Raw genomic sequence first — 16324 nt, 5'->3', positions numbered from 1 at the left:
CCACTCAGATCCCTCGCTTTCTAAATATATTGGTGCGTCTGAAAAGATAATTCAATCTATAACAAAAACATTGTCAATTGAAAAAAAAACAAGTTAGAAGAACGCAACAGCTAGTGATATCAAACACAAAAGTCCAAGTTAGGAGAAACAATTGGGGCAACCTGGTCAAGCATCAAGCAAATAGGCACACATGGAAAGGTGCTGGGGCCCAACATTCACACAATTGTTGCTTGTACCCAGAGTAAAGATGCTGAGACACATATGTGCCAAGGAAAGTGCTCAACACAGACTGAAGTGCTCTTGGTTATCCTTACAAGCACTACTACAGAGAGAAAGACAGACAAGGAATGGGAGAGGCGTCATCACATGCTTTGGGAAGACACACGGACAACATGCAGGTAAGGCACAGGTAGATGAGGGCACACATGGACAGACATTTAGCCCATACATAAAAGAATACCTCAAAGAGCATGAGGCAGTATATTTCCAACAATGAAGATGATGAACAAGACCAATAAAGGCAACGAGTGCAAGAGATAATGAGAATGCAAGGGAAGTGTATGGGAAGTGACAGTTGCTGGGGCAGGCATTGCAGATCCAGGGCTGGGGTGTTGGAGCCTTTTTCTTGGTTGTGCATTGTCAATGTTTGTTGTTGCAGATGTGACTTTTGAGCTGATAAGGGAATGGTTACAATCCCCTTGAAGTTGTACAAAGAGCATTTCAATGTAAAGTGGAGCGATGAAAAAAAGAAGCCAAGTTAGAAGCAACAATTGTATGAATCCTGGGCCGCAGCACCTTTCCAATTGTGCCTATTTGCTTGATTCTTGACAAGGTTACCCCAATTGCTTCTCCTAACTTGGGATTTTGTGTTTGATATCACCCCTTTAAACGGCTGTTGAGTTTTTCTAACTTGTCTTTTTACATTGAAATATTTTTGTTTATATATATATATATATATATATATATATATAGTGAACTGGTGAAGTCCACGTAAATATGAGATGTGTACGTAGTGCCTGTTTTGGTGCAGAAGAACGTGACAGAGACCCAGGTCCAAGGAGATTTCGGTTTTAATAATTTTCCTTTTCCTCTTATATTCCACAAATGAACACACAGAAGTTCCAATTATCAAGACAAATAATAACACAACTCAAATAAACACAGTCCAGGACTTTTTGTGGAACGAGACCCTCAGGTAAGAAATGGCTTGCTGTATCCAAGTTTCTTTGTTGGTGGCTTGGTATTGTGGCTTCTTTCTCTTTTCCAGGTTGTCGCGGACATCCACCAGATGGCGCTGTGGAGTTGTGGTAGTCCCCGTCCTACTCACAGGTTTGTAATCCCGACGGCCCCGGAAGCCTGTTTGCAGTATAGTGCGGCCCCAACACCCGGCCAACCTTTCGTAAAGGTAAGTAATAACACTGCTGTGTAGAATAGAATTAATACAGGTGAAAAACAGTGAGCACTGAGCGTTCTCTAACTCTCGCCTCTCTGTTGCAGGTTCCACTATTCCCCGGACATAAAATAAAGTGGTTTTCATTTAAATCACCCTTTCTGTGTCCCTGCGTAATTTGTACACCGTTCAACTCTTCCAGCCGAACACAGTCCTCCTGGGTTAATCAGTTGCCCAGTTCGTGGGCTTTTGATACAGTCTTTAAGCACTCTGTTTACATACACACAAGTCCCGTACTTCCATAGCTCCCAGCATATCAACAGTACAACACAGCGTACTCACTCTACAGCGGTCAGTGTTCTCTGCGTTGCTCCGATGCAGGGAAGCCTGTAGTCCGCCGTGTTGTTTCCAAGGTAAAACCAGTGCACAGTCCCGCTGTAGAAACAATGGTTGTCTCCGACTGGTGACAATGGTAGTCCACAAGGTTGCTTCAATGGAATGTCCCACTACGCTGTACCGTTTTAGAAACGAGTGCTACAATTGTATTCCTCTGAGTTACCACTGGTTAATTTCCCAATTTCGCTCCCAATGCCGCTGCCCACCTCTCTCTCTCTCTCTCTCTCTCTCTCTCTCTCTCTCTCTCTCTCTCTCTCTCTCTCTCTCTCTCTCTCTCTCTCTCTCTCTCTCTCTCTCTCTCTCTCTCTCTCTCTCTCTCTCTCTCTCTCTCTCTCTCTCTCTCTCTCTCTCTCTCTCTCTCTCTCTCGTGCACCTGTTCTCCCTCTCCCCTCTAGCTGATTCCCGCAGCTTTTTAAAGCTACCGCTGTTACCCGTCATGCACGGTGTGTTTGCCCCGTTGTTAGGATTTGTAGTTCCTAGTCGTTCTGGGTCTCTAACCCCTTTGACACTCTTAATTTCACACTGTGTGTGTGTGTATGTGTGTCTCAGTGTGTGAGTGTCAATGTGTGTGTGTGTGTCAGTACCTGTGTGTGTCTCAGTGTGTGTGTGTGTGTCAGTGTGTGTGTATAAGTCCGTGTGTGTGTGTCAGTACCTCTGTGTTTGTGTGTATGTGTGTCTGTGTGTGTGTCAGTACCTGTGTGTGTGTGTGTGTGTGTGGGTGTGTGTGTCAGTACCTGTGTGTGTCTCAGTGTGTGTGTGTGTGTCAGTGTGTGTGTATAAGTCCGTGTGTGTGTGTCAGTACCTCTGTGTTTGTGTGTATGTGTGTCTGTGTGTGTGTCAGTACCTGTGTGTGTGTGTGTGTGTGTGGGTGTGTGTGTCAGTACCTGTGTGTGTGTGTGTGTCAGTACCTGTGTGTGTGCGTGTGTGACAGTGTGTGTGTGTGTGTGTGTCAGTACCTGTGTGTGTGTGTGTGTGTCAGTGTGTGTATAAGGCTGTGTGTGTGTTTCAGTACCTGTGTGTGTGTGTGTGTGTGTCAGTTACTGTGTGTGTATAAGTGTGTGTGTGTGTGTCAGTACCTGTGTGTGTCAGTGTGTCAGTGTGTCAGTGTGTGTGTCAGTACCTTTGTGTGTGTGCGTGTTAGTACCTGTGTGTGTGTGTGTATAAGTCTGTGTGTGTGTGTCAGTACCTGTGTGTGTGTGTGTCTCAGTGTGTGTGTTTGTGTCAGTGTGTGTGTGTCAGTACCTGTGTGTGTGTCAGTACCTGTGTGTGTGTGTGTGTCAGTACCTGTGTGTGTGTGTGTCAGTACCTGTGTATAAGTCTGTGTGTGTGTGTGTCAGTACCTGTGTGTGTGTGTGTGTGTGTGTCAGTGTGTGTGTATAAGTCTGTGTGTGTGTGTGTCAGTACCTGTGTGTGTGTGTGTGTGTGTGTCAGTACCTGTGTGTGTGTGTCTGTGTGTCTCAGTTTGTGTGTGTGTGTGTCTCAGTATGTGTGTCTGTCAGTGTGTGTATAAGTCTGTGTGTGTGTGTGTGTGTGTGTGTGTGTGTGTGTGTGTCTCAGTGTGTGTGTCTGTCAGTGTGTTTATAAGTCTGTGTGTGTGTGTGTGTCAGTGTGTGGCAAACATGACATATCGATACTGTACGTTTAACAGAGAGCCACTTGCGTATAAAAGCTGAACAATTAGCTTGTTGAGGAGGCTTGCTGGAGGTCACTACGGGTGCTGTATGGAGGTTGGCGGTTCCTGTTTGCTATGCAGTCTGGGATGGAAGGCATTGTGTGATGTCATCAGGAAGTTTGGAGCTGAGTGCTGTGACTGATGGCGTGTTCGAACGAAACAATTTTGAAAGGGAAAAAGTGTTCTATATTATCAGCGGCTGCATGAGGAAAACGTTAACTAAACTACTTGCCAAGTATTTGGAACAAACTACGTGCCGGAGGCCAGATGAACAAACAAGGTTAACTAACCTGTTTGTTCCAGCGGAACAGGTCGTACAGCTTTGGAATTGGGTAGTTTGGTTTTAGGTCATTGAAAGGATTCCCGCATCGTTGTTTCGATTGCTAAAGGGAATTTGACATTTTTGTGACTGGTTCAATATCCAATTCAGTCGCTGTAAGGAAGAGAAAATAATTCGAATATAACTGACTTGCAGCATATTAAATGAACATTACTCTGTCTATCAGAACTGCTATAGAATTACCGCCAATCCTTGTGTGCTATTACAGACTCGTGTGTTATTTTCCGTACTTTATTATTTTTCTTCTATTTATTTATTTTGTTTTGACCAGTAAATAATTATAAATATTGCTTTATAGTATACTGTTTTTTTTTGTTTCTGTATTTTATTTTAGTAAATTGTTAATTAATTTTTGCTTTGTTGATTAATTGTTGGGTATGTATATTGCGTTGTGTGTGTTTGCTGAGACTATTGAAACCCGGCTTGCAGTTTAATAGTGTAAATTGGCTCGTGAGGGTATATTCCCGCAACCACTGGCGTTGATTACTAAAGAGGTGTTTTTGGTAACACGATGGTAAAGTTAGTTTGTCTCTTGGAAGGACCTATTTAAAGCAGGTTTCCAATAGGGATGAAAAGCTTTTCATTGTTGTGTACTGTTTGTTACTACCATAGCAATTAACTGTTATTTTTATGTTTGGTTAATTAATATTTTGTTCTGTACATGTTTTGTTTCTTTGTTCTGTAAAACTTTTTTTTTTTTTTATTTTGTTTATAATTTGGTTTCATTATTTTGGGTAAATGGACTTAAAGCTGGAGCCATCTAAATATATATATATTTTACCTCATAAGCAACTTGTTTGATCATTCAATTAATTACTAGTCCCCTTTTACTCTGGTTGATATAGGACTTGAATAGGATAATGGGCTTTCTGGTCCTGGTAATGTGGTTAAGTTAAATAATTTGATAGGACATTTATTACTATCTGGCACCCCAGGGCTTGACGCCGTTACAGTGTTAACAATATTTTTTATATATATTACTGTTGTAAATCATGAAAGTAATAGGTTAACCAAAGAAAAAAACCTACTTACCTATCACAGTTTCTTCTGTGTCTTCAACACTGCTGTCATCACTGAGAGGGATTGGTGCAAATACCTCAGTGTAGTTCCTGAAAGGAGACAAATACAAATCTGAAAACAAATTCTGCAATGGTATCTTGGTAATAAAGCTAACCAAGAGGTTAATTGTTTAACTATGCAAGTTTTATAATTCCAAATGTTTTCCCGCCTTTGTTAAGGACTAATTAGTCAGAACTTCAATGTCAAGTATAACTAACAACTAAAAAAATATAAAAAAGTACAATTCTGTTTATTCTGTATTAAAAACCAACATTTGGGCTGTATTATGATTAATCCAAATGAAAATCTTGAAATAAACACACATAATAAATTCAAGAAAAGCCAAGGTGGGGAATGAAACAACCTACATTTTAACTGTAATAATAAAAATAAAAACAAATTCAAAGTTGCACAATCCTTTAACTATATTAGCTATACTGATTTTAGGAATATGAAGTCTTACTGATTTTAGGAATATGAACAATAGTGCTAATCGAGGTCTGTGAAACAACCCCATTAACCCATTAAGTTAAAAATGCTGGTTTGTATGAAACTATGCAAACACAAACAAGAATAGACACTCAATTCACTTGTAGCTACAAAGGGTACTTCCAGATCAGAAATACAAAATTACACCAAAAAGTCCACTGACTTAATACAGACTCCCATCAACTGCATTCTATAATAAATGGAAGAAATCTATCATAGTCATTTTTTGTTATTAATCAAGACTACACACACAGCTGCAGAACATAAATAGGCTACTGTAGCAGTCCTTCAAATAAGTCCAAATGAAAAACTTTAAAACTCCAATTGAGTTTTGCACAGTTCTGATTAAAACCAAAATATGCACCCCGTCACAAAAAGCAATATTGGCCAACACTGAACGTCTACAATTTTACAGAGCGTAAGTAAACACATAGTGCATTGTGGGATTGAATGGGGGGAGGGGGCGCTGTTTTTATACATAGTAAAAGATACAAAACAGACTTTTCTCCTGCCAAAAATGTATTATTAATGTATGTAAACTGCTAAAAAAAATGTTTTTTTTGTTTTTTTTAAATTAATGTATATAAAAAAACAAGTACTAAAAAGCATCTCGGTTCAGTGTGTGTGTGTAAAATCGCAGATTTTGGCGACAGCTTATTATGTTAGATAGATAGATAGATATATAAATATAACATGTCGTCCTGCTCTGGATCAAAGACGGCGCGTTTCTGTTTCCACCGAATACACAGAGGAGCGCGCTTACAAAGCATTTTCAAAACTGATTCGCTGGTACGATGGTGGTTAACATGAATAGCAGGGCGATGCAGTGTCGTTCATAAACTTAAATAATGTTATTAACTATGCGCGTTACAAAAATGTAATTATTGAATCGATTATCCAGTATTTATATTGATTTTCGATTTAATCGTAGCAGCCTTAGTACACAATAATGACATCACATCAAAATGTATGTAACTTATACAAGCTCAAACATTGGAGCGGAGCCCACGTTCCTGAATATTGTTGGAGCACGGGCACCTCGGGCCCATACAACTCGCCGCATATATGCATATATATATATATATATATATATTTGTTTTAGCAGTTTACACAACATTAATACTCCATTTGTTGTATGAGAAAAGTGTGTTTTGTATTATTTACTGTGTGTAATAACCTTCACCTCCCCCCCATTCAATCACACAATTTCTGCATACCTAAATTCAACGGTACTGTTGAGCGTTGATCATAACTGCCCTTATGCACACACACGTGGAGAAACTCCCACAATCATATTCGCCGTCAAAACAACACATGAACACAGCTTCAACTAGTCGACTGAGGTCAAACAAAACAACACATGAACACAGCTTCAACTAGTCGACTGAGGAAAAACAAAACAACACATGAACACAGCTTCAACTAGTCGACTGAGGAAAAACAAAACAACACATGAACACAGCTTCAACTAGTCGACTGAGGTCAAACAAAACAACACATGAACACAGCTTCAACTAGTCGACTGAGGAAAAACAAAACAACACATGAACACAGCTTCAACTAGTCGACTGAGGAAAAACAAAACAACACATGAACACAGCTTCAACTAGTCGACTGAGGTCAAACAAAGCAACACATGAACACAGCTTCAACTAGTCGACTGAGGAAAAACAAAGCAACACATGAACACAGCTTCAACTAGTCGACTGAGGAAAAACAAAACAACACATGAACACAGCTTCAACTAGTCGACTGAGGTAAAACAAAACAACACATGAACACAGCTTCAACTAGTCGACTGAGGAAAAACAAAGCAACACATGAACACAGCTTCAACTAGTCGACTGAGGAAAAACAAAACACATGAACACAGCTTCAACTAGTCGACTGAGGAAAAACAAAACAACACATGAACACAGCTTCAACTAGTCGACTGAGGTCAAACAAAGCAACACATGAACACAGCTTCAACTAGTCGACTGAGGAAAAACAAAGCAACACATGAACACAGCTTCAACTAGTCGACTGAGGAAAAACAAAACAACACATGAACACAGCTTCAACTAGTCGACTGAGGTCAAACAAAGCAACACATGAACACAGCTTCAACTAGTCGACTGAGGTCAAACAAAACAACACATGAACACAGCTTCAACTAGTCGACTGAGGAAAAACAAAACAACACATGAACACAGCTTCAACTAGTCGACTGAGGAAAAACAAAACAACACATGAACACAGCTTCAACTAGTCGACTGAGGTAAAACAAAACAACACATGAACACAGCTTCAACTAGTCGACTGAGGAAAAACAAAACAACACATGAACACAGCTTCAACTAGTCGACTGAGGAAAAACAAAACAACACATGAACACAGCTTCAACTAGTCGACTGAGGAAAAACAAAACAACACATGAACACAGCTTCAACTAGTCGACTGAGGTCAAACAAAGCAACACATGAACACAGCTTCAACTAGTCGACTGAGGAAAAACAAAGCAACACATGAACACAGCTTCAACTAGTCGACTGAGGAAAAACAAAACACATGAACACAGCTTCAACTAGTCGACTGAGGAAAAACAAAACAACACATGAACACAGCTTCAACTAGTCGACTGAGGTCAAACAAAGCAACACATGAACACAGCTTCAACTAGTCGACTGAGGAAAAACAAAGCAACACATGAACACAGCTTCAACTAGTCGACTGAGGAAAAACAAAACAACACATGAACACAGCTTCAACTAGTCGACTGAGGTCAAACAAAGCAACACATGAACACAGCTTCAACTAGTCGACTGAGGTCAAACAAAACAACACATGAACACAGCTTCAACTAGTCGACTGAGGAAAAACAAAACAACACATGAACACAGCTTCAACTAGTCGACTGAGGTCAAACAAAGCAACACATGAACACAGCTTCAACTAGTCGACTGAGGTCAAACAAAACAACACATGAACACAGCTTCAACTAGTCGACTGAGGAAAAACAAAACAACACATGAACACAGCTTCAACTAGTCGACTGAGGAAAAACAAAACAACACATGAACACAGCTTCAACTAGTCGACTGAGGAAAAACAAAACAACACATGAACACAGCTTCAACTAGTCGACTGAGGTAAAACAAAACAACACATGAACACAGCTTCAACTAGTCGACTGAGGAAAAACAAAACAACACATGAACACAGCTTCAACTAGTCGACTGAGGTCAAACAAAGCAACACATGAACACAGCTTCAACTAGTCGACTGAGGAAAAACAAAACAACACATGAACACAGCTTCAACTAGTCGACTGAGGAAAAACAAAACAACACATGAACACAGCTTCAACTAGTCGACTGAGGAAAAACAAAACAACACATGAACACAGCTTCAACTAGTCGACTGAGGAAAAACAAAACAACACATGAACACAGCTTCAACTAGTCGACTGAGGAAAAACAAGACAACACATGAACACAGCTTCAACTAGTCGACTGAGGAAAAACAAAACAACACATGAACACAGCTTCAACTAGTCGACTGAGGAAAAACAAAACAACACATGAACACAGCTTCAACTAGTCGACTGAGGAAAAACAAAACAACACATGAACACAGCTTCAACTAGTCGACTGAGGAAAAACAAAACAACACATGAACACAGCTTCAACTAGTCGACTGAGGAAAAACAAAACAACACATGAACACAGCTTCAACTAGTCGACTGAGGTCAAACAAAACAACACATGAACACAGCTTCAACTAGTCGACTGAGGAAAAACAAAACAACACATGAACACAGCTTCAACTAGTCGACTGAGGAAAAACAAAACAACACATGAACACAGCTTCAACTAGTCGACTGAGGAAAAACAAAACAACACATGAACACAGCTTCAACTAGTCGACTGAGGAAAAACAAAACAACACATGAACACAGCTTCAACTAGTCGACTGAGGTAAAACAAAGGCCAGAACAGCTCTGCCACCGACCAAAAGAGTAATTGTTACCTACAAAATAAACGGATAAAATCCATTTTAGTTTCGTACATACCCTAACAGCTTCTATTTTGGGCGTATGTTCAGTCAATGGGGGTAGAAAATGCCCGTCACGTATAATATGGCGCTAAAACTGCGGTCGAAAAAGAAAGCGGAACAAGTCAGTTAATCTTGTGAAAACTTCCTGTTTTAGACCCGGAAGTGCTCTTACGTCATTTCTGGCACACATTTTTTATTTGTAGCGCATCTACAAGGTTTCACACACGTTTAAAAAAAATCACACCGCTTTATAAATTACGCCCCCTTGAAAAAAAAAATGCGCATTTTTTTCCCACACTTTTTTAAAATGTTCACAAACATTTTTTTGGCCACTCTTTTAAAATGCTCACATTTTTTTGCTATCCCTTTTTTAAAATGTTCACAACCTTTTTTTTTGCCACCCTTTTTTAAAATGCTGACAATGTGTTTTTTGTCACCCTTTTTTTAAAATGCTCACATTTTTTTATTTTTGCTACCTTTTAAAAAAAATTCACACCAGTTTTTTTTTTTTTTCGTTTTGCACTTCAGGGCCACCGTAGGGAAATGCATCACAGCGTCTTTCAATATGGAGAGTGCTGAATTAACGTCATTGTGTTTAAATGCATTAATCAACCTCCCACAAAACTGTGTTATTAATGAGGAAATAAATGATTGACACAACATTATATGTTGTTGATGACATTGAGATCATAATCCCATCATGATGAGATATATTATATATTTTATGTGAAAGTATATAGAAAACTGTATATTTTGTGATTATCCCTGTATTTTAAACACAATATTAATAAAAAATACAGTCACAAAACACAAATTACAAAATACAATCACAACTCTAAGTCGCCCTGGGTAATGGCATCTGCTAAGAAAATAAATAATATGAGCTCCCCAGTGTCCCAGTGAGGAAATCCCCGGCCAGATCCTTAAAAGCACACCTCACCTGCAAGAGCTACCCAACTGGAAACTTTACATCGTTTGCTTACAAATGTAGCAGCACTTGTAACTCGGCAGAAACGACAATAAGAAGAAGGGAGTTCCCATGCAAGACCAGTATGTCTGTGTTACCATGTAGACATAACAATGCAAGTCTAATATTGACCAGACTGCACCCAGCTACCTCCAGACCCTCATCTCTCCCTACACCCCCACTCGACCTCTCCGCTCCGCCTGCACTAGAAGACTGGCTCTACCTCCGCTACGCTCCCCTGCCTCCAGAGCCCGCTCCTTCTCCACCCTTGCTCCGCAGTGGTGGAACGACCTTCCTACAGATGTCAGGACTGCCCAGTCCCTGACCACCTTCCGGCGCCTCCTCAAGACTCACCTCTTCAGACAGCACCTGTAGAAACTCCTCTTTTCCCTCTGAACACTTTATCACCATCCTTAATGCGCTTTACTTGCTCTTAACTGCCCCCTATTTTACTGAATTTAATCCTGTACTTTAGCGTACTGTAATCTGTCACAAGTGTTATTTAATCTGTAGTATTTTGTATTTAATTATATCCTGATGTAACTATCACTGACACTGTTATCTGCTCCGTTATTGAATCGTATTTTGTCATACTTGTACTTGCTAGAACCAAAGTCATTATATTTTTTATCTTGCTCTTAATTGTATTATTACTTGCACTGTGATTCTTGAAATGTATTTTTGTTTATGACTGTAAGTCGCCCTGGATAAGGGCGTCTGCTAAGAAATAAATAATAATAATAATATTATTTTGCAGTGATTGCAGGGAGAGGGCTGCCTGTATGAACAGAGACTTGCATGTTTCAAACATCCATTTGAAGCCCCCAGGTTTGTTATTATTAGTTAGTCCTGCTATCGTGCATTGTTTCCAGTACAACAGTTTACACGCTTAAAATATTTTGATTTATTAGTGACGTAATAAACAGGACAGAGGGTCATATTTGCTAACCTTATCGACCAGATGCCGAAATCCATTGAGAATAATGACCACACACCTTTTCAGCATTTTTGAAGGGCTATTAATTTATCATCTTTAGGTCTAACAGGCTGGACATTGGTACAGACTACCCTTGTGTACAGTAGATTGTGCAAACCGAATCTCTGACCTGTAGCTTCAGTGGTTTGGCTGTAGGACCCTCCCATAGAACCTTGAAAAAAAAACACTTACGAAATACTACTCGTTTTCTACCTTCTTTACCCTAATTCAGCAACCCCTTGGAATAGAAACACCATTCAAAGTGTTCTGACATCAGAGTGATGCTCTGAATACGTGTGCCAGATATCAGAAAGATCAATACTGTAATACAAATGTTATCCCAAAAAAGATTGGAAAATACGGACTGCTTTGTTAGGCTTCAAAACGCTATCTATGTATGGTTGCTGAGAGGGTTCTGGACGGTCTAGAAAGCTCAGCAAAGAACCTCTAGGGGGCATGTTCAATACTGTATTATTATTATTATTATTATTATTATTATTATTATTATTATTATTAATATCTCTGTATGCATGTCTGTGTCCCTATACATCTTTTTTATTCTATTTTATTTGATGTACTGTTTTTAACTTTCTGGGTCACATTTCGTCACGAATTGAGGAATTAAGAATGGTGTGTGTAACATATTAAACTATCAGATTTGTTCCTGTGTGGGATGGGACAATAAAAAAACAAAAAATTAAACGATGTTTATCTTTACAGCTTCCAGGTTAGTAACATAAATAACAAGGGAAATAGCGCCCCCTGTCAAGCTGCAGAAAGAAAAGCTTACAGCACCTGGTATTCCCAGGCGGTCTCCCATCCAAGTACTAACCAGGCCCGACCTTGCTTAGCTTCCGAGATCAGACGAGATCGGGCGTTCTCAAGGTGGTATGGCCGTAAGCGAACGACTCTCTTGGTTTATCTCTTTCATAGTATTAGGTAAATATCATTCATGCAGTGACAGGTTGGGGGAGGGATTTCCAGATCTCTAATTTGTCACAAACAGTAACACTTAAGCAGCTCTGGGCTGCACATGTGCGGGCCAATAGCAAGGCTCATGCATGGTAATACGTGTTACTAGAAGGGAGCGCTAGCCTTGAGCTTTGCAGCATAAAACAATACATTTGAATGGTCTTTATGCAAAAGAGCTATTCGTCCAACACTGTGCCCCACACACACCTTTTTATACTCGATGGCACCTCTGATTTGAAGCAGAGAATGTACAAAAGACACATTGGGCAAACATTTGTTTACATTTTTGAATTTCATTCACGCAGACGTGTCGGCTTTTCTACACATCCATCACTTTTGTGGAACAGCTCACATGTCGCAAATGCGGGAATCTCGACTGTGTCGTTTCTGGGAGCGGGGGGGCTGCGTTCGCGCTCTCCCCTGGTGTTATAATCCAAGTTAAAAACACAGGTATTGAAAGCAATTAGCGATTATTCTCTATATCTCCAGCAGGTGGCTCTGTCAGACTGGGAATGAGATGTTGTTTTTTCTTTCGGAGCGTATAATGTTCTAGAAAGTACCTCAGTGTTTTATGTACATGTATTGTGAAGTGTTTCATATTGAGAAGACAAAGTAACGAGTCAGCGGCACGTGTATCAAAGTTACAAAGTTGCTAATATTAAGAAGACGAGGTTCAGCGGTCCAGTTGTTTTTTTAAACATAGTGTTTCAGTGCTGTACAGACGTTCTATGTCGTTAGTAGTAATATTACTATAGCTTATGTCAAAAGTCTGATTTATGATCCTTTTGACCTTTTGACCTTATATGTATGAAAATATGAATATATAATGAGGGGGCGTGGATTTTATATAAGAGTATGAGAATATATATATATATAATGTTCCTATAAGCTTATTTCACGTCTTTTATAAGATATGTACAAAAATCAGTGTTTAATATGTTATTTATGTAATCAGGGGCTAGGGGGTTTAACCAAGTTTTTATAAATGCTTATGATAACTTATGCTTGGTGCAGACAACATTAAAGTCTTAGTATTTTTTACATAAGACACTTAATGAAAAAGAGAATGTTTAAAAGAAGTTAATAAAAGCAAAAAAGAAAACGACTTATTCGACATTTAAAAGCATTTAAACAAACATTACACACAGAAATCACAGTAAAACTTGGAGCGTTTTGTCGTTTTAAAAAGGGTCACAGACATATATGCTTATGGTGTATATATATATATATATATATATATATATATATATATATATGCATATACACTTATTGCATTTGTCCATATTTTCATAAATCCTTGTTTAATAAGACGCATGAGGTTGTTCAAAGGTTTGAGGCGCAGTGATTTTTTCATTTTGATATGCTCATGTTATCTTATGCGGGGTGGATACATATTTTTACCAGGATACGTTAAAAGTAAAAGATATTTTCACATACGAAAACCAATAGTTGAAACAGGAGAAAGTTTAAAATAGCGTATCACAAAAGCAAAAAAAATTCAGAAAACAACTTATTCGACATTTAAAAAGTGTTTAAACAAGTATTACACACATAAATCACAGGACAACTTGAGCGTTAGTCGATTTAAAAGCGTATCGCCAAAACAAAATAAATAAAAGAGATACTAAATTAAATATTTATAAAAGAACACAAACAAAACAAAATCTACCAGAGTACAATTTCTGAAAAAAAGCTCTCTTACCGTTTTCAAAAAAACTCCCCGGACAAACGCATAAATCCTGCCTGAATTCTCTCTCATGCTTCTTCTCTCTTCAAACTTCAGCTGAGGAATCACTTCAAAAGCGCGTCTGTGACTTAAATAGGGGGCGGGTCCTTTACACCGCACATGCGCGCTACTACATACAGACACACTCACACGTGCGCGCACACGCACACTCACACACTCACACGTGCGCGCGCACGCACACACACACACACACACACACACTGACACACACACACACAGACACACACACACAGACACACACACACACACACACACTGACACACACACACACAGACACACACACACAGACACACACACAGACACACACACACACACACACACACACCACCGCACACACTCACACACACACACCATCATACACAGACACACACACACACACACACACACACACACACACACACACCAAGGGCGTAGGTTTGGTTTGAACATTGTTGGGGACACAATTTTTTAGGGGGGCGGAGTCACGGTCGCTAGGGGGGTTCGGGGGCATGCCCCCCCGGGAAGAATTTTTTTAGAAGACAACTGTTAATTGGTCGCTTCTGGTGGCTTGAAATGAATGCTGGACATGAATCGAGGACAATCTGATTGACATGAAGTTGGATGGTATACACTTAAAACACTATGATAAAGTGTCCCTCCTGGAAGCTGGTTTGACATCCCTGCTATAGAATTACTAATAACCTGAATTATAACCTATCCCAGCCTTACTGTAAGCTACCAATACCCCTGGCGCTACAAGCATGAGCACATGCACGCTCACGTGCTCTGCCTGCCTCTCCTGTGTCTGTGCTGCTGCTCGTACCTGGGTGCACTGCTTCATTCACCTGATAAAATAATAAATTGATGCATGCCATATAGAGAGAGAATATAGGGCTATGCTAACTTTATTTGCCGAGTATTACTATACAGCATTAGCCTACTATCAAATCACAATGTGCCTCAAACAATAATATATCTCAAAACTGAGTAACACTTTCACTGTTATAATCACTAAACCATTACAGACCTCACCTGCGACCCTGTTGCTCCACCTGCCTCTGTACTGCTTTTACCAGGTTGCACTGCTTCACTCGCCTGATAAAATGATAAATTGATGCATGCTGTTTAGAGAGAAAGTATGACTCTGCTAACTTCATTAGTAAATTATTGTTACATTTGCTATGAGAATCATTATCAATTGTGTTTATTACTTTAACAACATCTTCCTACTTGCACTTTGACTTTTTGTAAAAAAAAAAAAACTTCCTTATGTCCATCTTTCTTTTTTTGGCTGCTATTATGCTTTAGTCACCTAAAGCCAAATTGAAGTGATTAGCTAACGTTAGTGGGATGACGATATCAAAACATTCTCTCTCTCTCTCTCTCTCTCTCTCTCTCTCTCTCTCTCTCTCTCTCTCTCTCTCTCTCTCTCTCTCTCTCTCTCTCTCTCTCTCTCTCTCTCTCTCTCTCTCTCTCTCTCTCTCTCTCTCTCTCTCTCTCTCTCTCTCTCTCTCTCTCTCTCTCTCTCACACACAATGATTAGCTGTGAAACAAGCTAGCTAGCCACCAAGGATGTGGGGTTAGCAGCTAGCAATGGGTCGCTAACGTAATAGGTCGGTCGGTCGGTCGGTCGGTTTATTCTCTCAAACTATGTTGCTGACGAGCTGACAATACCTTCAGCCCCGGCACCTGGCTTTCATTCAGTCAGTGGCTCACACTCCTATCAGACTGACCGGCAAGCGGCAGCTTCAGATGAGCGTCTTTCCAGAGTCCAGCCAGCGGGTCTCAACCTTTTTTAACTCACGCCCCACTGAAATTAATTTTTATATCTGCCCCCCCCTTTTTTAATTTGACTTTTTAACATTTTTTTATTATTACTGACTATATAGTGCGTTTATTTATCCTCCTGGATAGTCACACTGTCCGTTCAATCAAATACATATGTTCGTGTTCGCTTTTTACACACACGATACAAAAATATCAAGCAAGGAGTAAGTCAGTTACAAAGGGAGGAAGGAGGAGGATTGAAATAATGTGACAACGCATTAAACAACAAACTAAATATCGAATTAAACTGATTATATTATATTTATTCTTATTTTTTAAGTAAATGTGAAAATTGTGGCACAATATACACCGTTTAAGAATGACTAGAATTTTTATTTTATTTTAAACCCGGAGAATTACCTTTCACACCTCAATGAAAACAACACAGTCTGCTTGATCCCAAACGTCAGCCGCGCTCTGAGACCGTGTTACAGTGATGCATTATGGAAGGGCCTAAACCAATCAAATTAGC

General features: G+C 39.6%; 1 protein-coding gene and 1 non-coding gene across 2 annotated transcripts in view; both read right to left on the bottom strand.

The window, feature by feature from the left end:
- Positions 1-16324, bottom strand: part of LOC131723128 (tripartite motif-containing protein 16-like protein) — a 217003-nt gene that overhangs the window by 11238 nt on the left and 189441 nt on the right. The window lies entirely within an intron of this gene.
- LOC117433117 (5S ribosomal RNA) lies at positions 12111-12229 on the bottom strand. The gene has a single exon (XR_004548891.1). It is a non-coding gene; the product is annotated as a 5S ribosomal RNA (ribosomal RNA).

This window comes from Acipenser ruthenus, chromosome 53 (assembly GCF_902713425.1).
Source record: "Acipenser ruthenus chromosome 53, fAciRut3.2 maternal haplotype, whole genome shotgun sequence".
Taxonomy (NCBI): Eukaryota; Metazoa; Chordata; class Actinopteri; order Acipenseriformes; family Acipenseridae; genus Acipenser; species Acipenser ruthenus.
This window is presented reverse-complemented; position numbering and strand designations above follow the sequence as displayed.